Source organism: Drosophila rhopaloa, unplaced genomic scaffold (assembly GCF_018152115.1).
Source record: "Drosophila rhopaloa isolate 14029-0021.01 unplaced genomic scaffold, ASM1815211v1 contig_178, whole genome shotgun sequence".
Lineage (NCBI taxonomy): Eukaryota > Metazoa > Arthropoda > Insecta > Diptera > Drosophilidae > Drosophila > Drosophila rhopaloa.
This window is the reverse complement of record NW_025335059.1, coordinates 3,487,448-3,499,743: the sequence shown is the minus strand read 5'-3', so window position 1 is coordinate 3,499,743 and position 12,296 is coordinate 3,487,448. Positions and strand designations below refer to the sequence as shown.

General features: G+C 38.5%; 1 protein-coding gene across 2 annotated transcripts in view; it reads left to right on the top strand.

Annotated features, from left to right (window-relative positions):
- Window positions 1-12,296, top strand: part of LOC108037036 (cadherin-87A) — a 59,280-nt gene that overhangs the window by 33,248 nt on the left and 13,736 nt on the right. The gene's annotated exons all lie outside the window — the stretch shown is intronic.

Sequence of the window (12,296 nt, the reverse complement as noted above, 5' to 3'; positions counted from 1 at the left end):
GAAAATAAGTTTGGAATCAATTTCGACAAATTAAACCTCTTATATGTTATTAATAAAGGTTGGGATTTATTTATTTCATCATGTATTTTTTTAGGAACCTAAAATGAGGGCTTTAATTAAAGCAGAGTTCCCCAATGACACATTTGCCCCGAGCTAAAATCTGAAAACGCCGAAATGTAATTTGTGTGTACAAAACAAAATAAACTATTAAGCGTCATGTTAAATAATTAAAACAAATGGGCAAACAATGTTTCTTTGATATCATAGTTATCGAATATTTTGTTTGATTCCGCATTAAAACAAGGTGATTAGTAATTTATTTGTTTCCATGACTATTTATACCCCGCATTTGTTTTTAAAAATGTTGATTTGTTTATTGCCCAGTTATTATAAGTTCCCTTAAGTGGGTAAATAAATGTAAGCATTCTTTTTCCCTGCTTTTTTCCCCTTTCGTTCAGACATCTTTATTCAAGCTGAGCTGTCAACAGAGCTCTTTTCATTCGGTTCCTTTTTCATTTCCCCTAAAGAGAGAACATCTTCATGAAGTTAATTACAAGAAAATGTTGCAGAGATTTTTGCTCGCTAGCACCGCCCCGAAACTGGCCATTGGCTCCAGATGGTTCTTGGACTGACCGTCGTTTACATTTTTCCTCTGCATTTCCCTCTTTCCATTTTCAAATGTAATTACATTTCATTTTTCTCGCTTTGCTCCTTTTGGGACGTTTCTTCTCTTCATATCCCTGGATCTCTGGCGACTGAGTCGTTCGTTATTCGGCCCTGTCCATAACATTTTGTTGCACAGTAGTCGCTAATCTTGGTCGACAAGTTCCCGTACACCCCACCCGTTGCTCCTCTTCATTTCCCCGGGCTATCTGTCCCTGTTTCTTGGCGACTGTTTAAATGTCAGTTAAAATCCCATAAATTCTCCTTAAATGACTTCTGTCTGCCGCAATTTCGTTTGCCAGCACTGTTGACCCTGGCGACGTTAGGACGGATATGGGCAAAATGGCCAAGACGAATGGTCAAGAAGAATTGCAGTTGGCTTTGGATTGGAAGCTGGGGCTGAATTAGTTCTAAGAGCCGGCAAATCACACAAAAACTCGTAGTCTGCCCGTAACTTAAGCTTTAATTTATTCTTAACTGAAAGATAAGGAAGCGCTTTTCTGCCCAGAATCAGTTGGCAAGAGGAGAAGGGCAAAGCCAGGATTTCTTTGGCTTTCTGCAAAACTCAATGACGCAACATGCAACTCGCAACTAACAACTTGCAACTTGTGCAATTGGTTCAATAAACTCATTAAATGCTTTCAACTTTCTGTTTCATGTTTTTACAAGGTTTTTTTTTCCTCTTATTGTTTGCACTTTGTGAAAACTTTTCTGGGCAGAAATGGCGGTCATTCGGTCGCCTTTTGGCTCGTTTTCAACTTGTCGCATTATCCTTTTTATTGTCGTCGACATTTGCAACGCATTATCCTTGGCAGCCATTTTTGTGTTGTCTGTTGGATAGGAGATTTCCTTTTTTTTTTTACGTTTTTTATTATGCCAGCGGCAAAGATTTCATAACTTTGTTGGGCAGTTTGACTAATGTGCGGCATAAAAAATGTATCAGTGTGATACGATTGCATCAAAAAGAATTTTAAATCTATTTAAAAAGAGACAAAAGAGTAAATCCAGTCCGCGTCACAATTAAATGTAATTGGATTCGTTTGAAATTATTTCAGTTTTAGTAAAAACCTGATTTAATGTTAGTTATTCAAACTATTTTTTTTAAAACTGGAAATGTATATTGTTAAGTTTCAATAAAATGCACAAATATTTGCATATTTCAAATAGAAGTAAAATGTCCCTAGAAATAAGTATAGAAGTAAAATGTCCATAAACCATTCCATGATCTCATTCGCACTTGTTCCCATTCGTTGCCAATAAATATTTGGCCCAGAAAGCATTTAACTTATTTGCCTATTTCTGGCTGACTGGTTGGCTTTGTTCCTGTTCCTTGGGCTCCTTGCCAAGCTGGCGGCAAACAATAAATTTTGAGAGGGAATTTAAGCGCGACCACATTTTAATTTGTGGCAGAAACAACCGCAGGAGGAGCCATGGCATCTGTATATGGCAAAGCCAACGGCAGCATGCGATTTTACCGATTCTATGCCTCAGCCTAACACCTTGGTCCTGGCCCGCTGCTCCTGCCGTTTTCCGGATAAACCGCAGCATTCATCGTTGCCTGGTTGCGGCTAAAGGCTCAACCATAACTATGATAACGAGTGGCTCAGACACGGGGGGGATTGGGCTGGGTAAATGGCGGTGGGGGATTGTCAATTTATTTGTTGTGCCACCAACCGCAGCTGGCTGGGTTGCCTTGTGTTGTGATTCTTTTTGGAGGTTTCGCCAATTTGTCGGCTTCCTTTTTTTTTTTTTTTTTTTTGGTTTCCTTTTTTTCCTGTAACGTTGGGGAAATTCTTTATGAAAACTTTGTTTACAACAATCAACTCAGAGTCAGCCCACTTCCTTATCCCCGCTTACTTGCACTTACTCCGCCAGTATTGAGTTGACAATATTTTTAATAGAAACTCACAGACTGCCGGCCCAACTTTTCTTTTACTGACTACGGAGGAGGGCAGCCAAGTTGGGAGTCTCTCCAGCTTGTGTTTGTGTTTCAATTTGTGTGCCTTTTATAGAATTATGCACTTTTACCAGCTTGCCTTGAGATGCACAAGTTGGCTAACAATTTGGAGCCAATTGAGTTGCAACTTTTCGGTTTTTTCCATACCAGCGTCAAATACATTCCTTAAGGATGAAATATAATTTGATCAAAAGGGGAAGTCATCTAAATATTTGTAATTATAATTTAATTTGATTTCCTTCTAGTCATTGATAGCATAATTGACTATGTGGAAAGTGCTCGCAAAGTGCTATAATACAGTATTTAATGACAAATTTACTTCGATTTACTAAAACTAAAAACTGCATTCAAAAATTGAACTTATTGCTCAAAAATAGTAAAGCCCATTGAAGAATTTTAAGCTAAGTCGATCTAATATGCTTGAGATATTTGTGTACCCAACCAACTTGAGCTCATCAATCTCCTTTTAATTATCTAATTCTCCTTAGTAATTTCCCCAACTAATTTGCAATTCTAATCCCTAGGCAGCTGCACTTCCGATTCGGATTTTAACTCTGATTCCAATTCCATTTCCATTTGCCGTAAAAAGCAGTTGGAATTTGTTTTACTTTTCCTTCCATTCGTTTACACTTGCTCCCCATTTGGCAGTCCATAAAGAGTCCTCCCACGTCCTCTCCCTTTAGGCCATTAATTTCTGGCTAAGTCAGGGGGTAAGGCCAGAAAGGAGAGGTTATTGTGAGTATAACGGCCAAAGCAATCCCATCATCCATCGAAGGCCATAAAAGTTGGAATGCGAATGAGAACGAAATGTTTTACTCGCAATTTGCACAGTGTTTTTGTCTCATTAAAAGCTGTCAATTGTTCGTCATTGTAATTAAACAAGGCTTTTAAATGGATAAACACTGTGTAAGTGATATCAGGTGGGTTCCCTTTGGTGTAGAATGTACACAACCCAAGCGACAATTTAAAGAATTCATTCTGTTTGCCAATAAAGTTGTGCCACTTTTGTTCAAGACCTCTTCTTATATACCCTCTGGCAATTTGTAGTCTTCTTATGCCCATTTTATTGCGAAAGAGAGAGAGGCAGTTGGGGGTTTCCTTGGTGCCAAAAGTGTGTAATAAAGCTCAGTGGATATATGTATATATATGAGGTGATTTTATTCTGTTTCCTGGGGGTGTGGTCAGTAAGCTGCATTGTCCTCTGCTCTTCGGAGACTGCAGTTTCCCCGCAGTTAAGGAACAAAGTAAGAATTCGTCCTGGGAGTCCTTTTGCAGCAGCGTCATTGTCGATGATAAATGGGTAAGAAATAAGAAATAAAAAAAAAAACGTTGACTACTTGCGATTCTGAAATAATTGAAACTTAAATAAAAGAAATCTTAGTGAATTGGCAATGGAATTTCATTTGTATAATAATGAACTCCTAAGATACTTAATTTGACTTCGAATTCATATAAACACTATCTCGAAATGCAAAATAATAACAAATTAGGCTTCCTTTAAGTTCTATTAAATTTACTCTCGTTCTAAGACGGCTTTTCTTTATCTTTCCAATCTAACTACCAGATAATACTCTAATAAGCAGGTCATAAAGCATAAACTGTAATCAAGCATAATCAAATACTATCCAATAAAGGAAGAGGCCAATAAAATATAAGAACACTTATACTAGCTAGCCTTACCCCTACTGCTCGTACATTTTCAGATCCTTTTCCTGCTTCTGCAACCCATCCTTCACCAAACGAGAGCTTAATGCATTATGAGCTTTTTGGCCTTTTGTGCTGATGGCTCCTCTTCCACTTGAGTTGTGTCAATCCCCGACTAAGACTCTGTTGCCACAATCAAGTTCATTGGCCAAATCCAACCACACACACAGGAAAAAGGCAGATTGTGAAGTCGGGAAAAGGAGATGGAGAGGGATTTAATGTGAAGTATCTATAAAAGTCATTAGACTTAAAGTTTTTACTATGCCAGTGAGAAAAAAAGGAAAAAAGGGAGGTGTGAACGACTTGAGGTTAACCTGAAGTGATTCGGTTGCGAATTTCCACACCCCTGTCATCCCCTTCCCATATTGCAGCATTTTTTATTGTTTGCGGAAGGAGAAGAGAAACACAGGACAAAGGAGTCCAAAGGAAATAGGAGGTTCTGGCAGGACATATGGGAAAAGCATGTGAGCAACTCGATAAATCAATATTTGAGTGTGTCTATGCCTTCAGAAGTACTCCCCCTTTCTGCAGCAAATGCAATTGTCTCTGATGAGAGGAGGAAGCAAGCGAGATTGGTTGGAGGCAACTTGAATCCTGGACGCAGGATGAGATCGTCGAGGAGGATGCGTCTGCTGTTGGCTGCTGAGCCGGTGGCATTTGAGGAAATGGCAGATAAATTTGTTTTTAAAGCCCTTTAAGTGTCGCGCATTGGGTAAAAGCCAAAAAATAAAACAGGGACCAAAGCTTTCCACGAAATCTGAAAAGGGACGTAACGCTCGCGTCGATGTATGGGTGCATCGTGTATCTGTTCACATTTTTTATGGCGAGTGTCTGCAGAGGAGATGATTGCAGACTAAAGTGCGGTAGTGAATGGAGGATGTCAGTACTCCCATTTTTTTACCCATAAAATGTTTCAATATTGTAACAGATTTTTTCTTCTGGCTGGTCGGATATTGTCATTATTTGCGTATTTGTTGCGCATATTTCATTGTTTTTCGAAACACTGTGTCAACTTCAAACAAGACGCACCCAAAAATAAAATAAACAACGGCTTAACAGCCCAACCTTAGCTCTTTACATAAGCTGCAGGATCTCCCCTTTTTTGTGTAAATTAAATCAAATTGAAATACAGACAAAAAACGTAAATTGAAAATATATAAAATCCATATAAAAACATATTAAAATTGTATGTAAATCTGAATAGCTGTGTATTTGGATTTGGATGGCGCAGTTGCTGAAAGGGTTGCAACTCGCAAGGCTGTGCTGCGCCCACTCAAGTGGAGGGCCCCCAAATGTGTGCTACAAATAATCTGATTCTGTTTCCCCTCGTTTTTGCAACATTTACATTTGCATTAAATTTCAATTCGCAAAGAGCGACGGGGAGCGATCTCGGCCCGCTTTACCAGGGAATTTATAACTAAATCCCCAGCATAAGCAGCTCAAATCCAATGGCATTTGCCATGTTCACCCCCATACTGCTTTTGGAGCCCATTGATGCCCACAAAGGAAGTCAGCCGTCGGAGGGCGTTTGTTGGCCATATGTTGACTGGCGGCTGCAAATCCGCCGTAATTTGAATAGGACAACAAGCGGCGGTATAAAATTCGATTCAGATCCCATGGAATCTATTTAATGGCCTCCAAAAGGGTTTACGAATGGATTTCGAGATGGAGAAGTTAATTTTATTATTACAATTTAATTTGTTATCTCGTCTGAGATATTTAAAGTAATTCCTTTTTATAATTTGTATACAAGTCAACAATTACAAATGTTATGAAATGAAATATTCAGCGTTTTTACTTGTGGAATTGTTGATACAAGGGATTTTTAATTTCATTTGGTGCCAATGTTGATTACAATTAAGCCTTTCGCTACTCAAACGTATTTGTTTGTGTCACTTTTAACCTTTTCCACAAACTATATATTTTTCCTTTATTTATTTCCCACACGTGTCCGCCTAATTTAGCCGTCATTTTCCATTGATTTATTTGCCTTTATGCAGTTACAAATCAATTTTGGTAGTACACATAGTGTGGGTAAAATAAATCATGTATTTTATTTATACTTGTCTCTCAGTTTTACTATTATTTTCTATCACATCTTCAGCGCAAATTTATTTTGACCCCCTTTTTTTTGTTGATAAGTGCACTTCACGTCCAAGGCGACGTACGTGTGTCCATTTAGTTTCGTATATATATGTGTAGATATAAATATATATGTGTTTATACTCATATGAGCAGTAAAATATATAGAAGTGGTATAAGTGCTCCCTGAAATCACTTCCAAGCTTGACGTTACCAGAGCATCTTCCTTCCTTTTTTTTCACCCACTTCCACTTGCACTTTGGTGACTTTGTAGTTTGCTCCTTTTTCGACGTCCTCGTCATCGGCATCTTTATAAAGCTCCCTTCCTCCATTTTTCCCATCGTCTGGTTTTTGTTATTGTTTGTTAATATATAGTTCTGCTTACTGCTGTAGTTGTTGTTATTTTTACTTAGATGCCGCTGTGTGTATGTATTTTGCTCACGTAATAACGATAATAACGCTTATTTCTTTCCTTTCTTTATACTTTTTTCCAACCACTTCCCCTCTCTTGTTTTTTTTTTTTTTGGGAGGGTATGTATGAAGAGCAGGACAAGATGTCGTCGGGAGTTGTTGTTGCTATTGTGGAGCTGCTGTCATGTAATTCTCTTAGAGCTTTAGTAGCATAATATTTATTGTGAAATTTTCTACAGGGTATGAGAAAGCAATGATTTGGGTATATGAGATAATCATATGTTGTAAAATTAAATAAGCTTAAAAAATACGTGAAAAGTTTTTTTTAATTCTTAAACGAAAACTTATAACTTACAATTTATTTTTCATTCCAAAAAAGTTCTGATTATATTGTCGATTACACCTTATATTGCAAATGAAGATGCTTTTTGAAGAAGGCAAATTAATTTAAGAAGTATGTTGTTTTGGGAAAGAATAGTATATATATAGGCAAAATTTTGAATTTCTGGCTTTCAGAATAACTGTAATAATAAATTTAGTTTATGAGAGATTCCTTCACAAAGGAAAATGTATATACGTTTCTGAAAGAATGTCTAAAATGTATATTTTATAATTATTTAAAAAATGGGATTATATTACCATCTTTTTTTAAGAAAAATTCGTGTTTATAACAACGTATCAACAAGTCGCATACTTAATATTTTCTGACTTTCTTGGAGCTTTTGAAGCATCAAATGCGCTTAACTGTTTTCCTCTGCCAATCTTTTTCTCGTGCTTTTCCCATTGTGACAAGCATAAGGGGGAAATGAAAAGATGAATGGGACAAAAAGCAAATCAGACAAATTGGTAAAAAGTCACAAAATGAAGTAACTCAAGTCACAATAGCAGTCAGACAAACACGATGCGCCGACGAAAGTGATAGAACCCGTGTCTCGACTGAACGTTATTGTTATTCTTGCGGATTTAGTTTTTTCTTTAGTTCCTGTTTGTTTTCATTCGGGCTTGTTTGTTTTTCTTCTTATGTTAAGCAAAAATTCTCTTTATGGAGTCAGGGTCACGTAGTGAGCTGTAGTGGATCATATATACGTGGTTTCTCTCAGCTGACCTCAGACAACGAAAGTCGGGGAAAAAATTGTTGATTTTACCATATGTAGGTTTTTCACAAAGTCGAAACACAAGGTTTGCTGAGTTGAAAATTTTTTTTGGCTTAAGTAAAAAATTGCGTGTGAATGCTTTTTAAGCCAAAAATGCAATTGATGCATTAGCTTGCTTAAAGATATTACGTATGTATGATTAATTGACATTAACTTGGTCCTTAACCACATTTGACTAATGCCTAACTTTAATTAATCTAAACTAATTGGCCAGAGTTCAAAACTAATGAATGTAAGCGGTGTGATGGACTGATTTAATTAAGGTGATGTTCAATTTAAGCCTTGTTTTTCTGGGCCACATCGTCATGATTTTCATTGTGTACGTTACGATAATTATGCAGTCGTTGTCAGACATAATTGAACTGCAGTCAATGGCAGCCAGGAAAAGCCATAAGATACATATCTGCACATGCATTTAAATACGTATGTAATATATGTGTATTGCTTGCCACGTCACTTGTGGCATGTTTGCATTTGCCATTGCCGGCGCATTAGGGGCAATTAAATGCTGATGTCTTTCGGCCGTTTCTGTAATGCCATGTTTGATGTTTGCCCCTCGATGTTCGATAATTTCACCGGCAGTGAGGAGTGAAAAGTTGAAGGCCTTGCGATTATGTGGGTGGCCTTTAAGGCACGTACAACAAACAATTCCGTAAAATATAAAATACTTATAAGCTTTTGCGCTCACCTGTGCGAAGGGAGCTATGGAAAATCCTGCCAGGCCCTAAGTAGTCATCATCAGTCATGCGTGCGCAGATATTTTAAGTGCTTTCTCCCGGAACGTGCATTGAGCTCCTGCTCCATTCCAGAGAAGGTTATACAGACAGGCCAAGAGCCCGAGCCCGAGTGCCGTGCCAGGTACTATATTATAATGCCTAAGCTTACATCCCGGCCTGGCTCGTATTGCAGTCCTACCAACCAAACACGGCCCAACCCAACCCAGCCCATCAATTGGCCATCTAACGGGGCAATGCTTTAGGCCTCGCCACGCTGCAATGTCTGGTTTAAGGGCCATAATGAATGGCCACTTGAAGCGCGTGAGGGGTTAAATTCGCAGGGAAATTGTCGAGTAGGGTTGGCCAACTGCAATCGAAATGATAGCACTCGATTATCGATGAGGCAGGGGGAATATAATACGATTAACGTGCCAGGAGACGAGCAAAATTGTCTATATTCATTGATAGTAATTACCCCGTTCGGCATGTTCAAGTGTGTGGTTCCTAATACCAAATGTAATTAAAGTTGTAAATATACAAATAATGATATTATAATGATATATTGATATTATCCGAAAAGAGGATCATTAAATAAAAGCTTTTGTTGATTTTTATTAACATTTTTTCAAATAAAATATGTTTTTCAACATTAAGGCTATAGTCTTTTCTAAAATATTTGATATATAAAAACTTTTTTTTTGGTAAACGAACTTATAATTAACAAGCCTGGCTCCCCAATGGCCTTTTGAGGACCAGATAAATTCAAAAAGGAGCAGATAAACACAAACCATATATTTGCCCACAAGCAAGTCCTGTTTTCACCTTCAAAAGGCTTTATGCACGCAGTAAATTCGGTCTCATATGCATAATAAATGCATTGCATTAATGGGATGACTATTGCATGTTGTTGCTCCTGTTCCTGTTGCTTTTATTCCTCTAAGTATTGTTGCTGTGGACGTAATAGTTGTTGTCGGTATTGTTGATATTGTAGGTGTTTTGCTTTTGGTTGAATGTTTTGTAACAGGTTGGTTTCTGTACACAGACAAGAGCACCAAGTTACCAACGACTTGCCGTAGGTTTTACTTTAGCTATTGTCACAGGTTTTCCTGTGCTGTGCTGATAATGGTATTGCTATTAAAGTGGCAAAAGAGAGCTGAGAAAATCCCAAAACAAAGCTCCGAAATCTAAGCGGCACACAGTTTTCCTCCCCTTCCTTCGCCCACACATTTTCCAGCGCTTTTACCCCAAGAGAACAATGAGTTTAGAACAAATACAGAAAAATAAAGAAAAATTGTTGTTCTTTGAGGAAAAAAACGTTGTATTGAAGCCTGGCAGAAAACAAACAAACAATTAACCCTGCGATGTCAACTAGGTTCCGATAAATACGTACAAAATTAAATGGTGTTAAAAAAGTTATATTTTTGTTGAACTTTTACTTCTACAAAAATGTTCTTGAGGTTTTCTCAATGTTAAATACTAACATTGCAAACTAGGAAGTAAGATTCTACTGATGTTAGCAAACACACGTGTCTAGAAAGACTGATGGTTAGTTTAAATATGCTCAAAAAACAAAACACAATTCCTTAGCAGCGTGTTAAAACTTTTATACTGATTTCGAAATATAAAAAAATTTTTTTTTGTCAATTGATTGAAAAAGAATAACCTCTCAGAACAATTTTTAGAATTCTGTAGTGGGTTAAGTATTCGTCGATGTGTTCTTTCAAGGTCAGGCCAACTAATACATTACGGGTCATTTATTTGAAATGCTCTCATCTTGGCCTACCCTCAACCCCCACCATTTCGCCATCCCTCGAGCTGATTGTCAAGTGTATGAAATATATCAAAACATTTGGCTGTGTTTGACAAGCAGTCAAACTCCTTGAGCGGCCGCTCGTCAAGTGCTGGGAAATCTGCCTCTCGACGGCACTTTCCCACCACCACGACCCCGTCGTTTTCCGCACGAAAGAGGAGTACAAAAAAAAGGAGGGTAAAAAATAAGAGGAATTCGCAAGAAATTTCATTTCCTGATGCTCAACTGGAAACGGTGCCGTGGTGGTGGTTGGAGCCCAACCCCAAAGCTCTCATTCTGGCGTGGCCTGGACCTCGGCCCCCGAGCTGTACTCATTTGGCTTTAACATAAAACCAATTTAAACTTGGCCAAGTGGGCGGATGGGTTTCGTGGGCGGACTGTTTAACGTTCCTCAATATGCAGACAGACAATAACAAACTACCGCACCAAGCAGCTTTGGGTGGAAAACGAGAAAAGAAAACCATTTTAATTTCATTTCAGAGCCGTAATTTTAAGTTCGAGTCCCCACCTGTCCTTGCTGCAGGAGTGTGGGTGTGCCTGGGTGGTCTGCCACTTAATACTCGTGGGAAAAACAACAATGGTAATCCTGCCAAAAGGAGCAACACAAAAAACAACTGAAGCGCCAAGGCAAACAGCTGAAGAAGAAACTTGATAATAACTCGAACTCGAACTCGCTTGCTTTCTGGCTTTGTTCCTTAAGACCCGAAGTTTTTGGGAGGTCTCCTGCCCCTTGGAAGGATGCGGATTTGGCACGTTTGGCCCGCTCACCTCGCTCATCCCGTTTGTCTTTCATAATTGCGGGGGATTGTGGAAATTAAGCGACTCGCTCATAATAAAAACCAGCATCCTCGACGATAACGATTAAGGCAACAGATTTATAGACTCACACGCGCGTTCCTACATGTGTAGGAGGGATATGAGCTTGTGTGTTTGCCCCAACAGGTGCCACAGTCGTCGCGTTTTCCCTTCGTAGCAATGGCCTCACTTTCGGGCCCGATCCCAATCCCTCCTTAGTTAAGTGCAAGTGCAATTTAAATTCCAAATTTGTTAAACTGTCACAAGTGTTTTGAATACGAAATGAGAAAGTCTCGTAGGAAAACAGCACGTTACGTCACCATAATACTGGTTGAGAATTTAATCAAATACGAAATTTGTAGGAATAACTTGATTTTGTAATAAAATTGTATTTAAAAGTAAAATAGCTGACACCCTTAAAAATTATAAATGATTCGAAATTCATCTGTCAGTCATTTATTCAATGTTATTTTATGTAATATAAATTTAATGTATGTAATAAAATCCCTGATAAATTGATGTTCCTATAAAATAGTTTGTTTGCTGACCAATATGGTGTCATGATTTTCGTTCCGTATTTTGAGTTTACACTTTCGAAACGCACCGTTCCTGGCTTATATAAATTGTGTGGGGCCTGGGCTAGGCATAATTATACAGCGCAAATCTGTGAAACTGTGAAGGGACGATGAACGATGCGAGGTGGCACAAATCGGGAGTTGGAAAATGGGGGGCGTGGCAAGTCAGGTGAATGTGAAAATTGCTTAGCAAAAAATAATAAAAACAAACCCGAAGAAAGAGGAAACTTTGACTTTCGAGCATGGGGATGGTTCCTAAACAAACACGGACAGGACAACTTTGAGTTACGATGGAACACGCACGTGAATGTGTGTCGGTTTGTTTGTTTGTGTTGGTGTGTGTGTGTATGTGTGCCTTGCATGAGTAATAGTAATGATGTTGGCCCACTCAAGAAGTAGAACACCCCCCTTAGCCGCCCAACCAGCGCC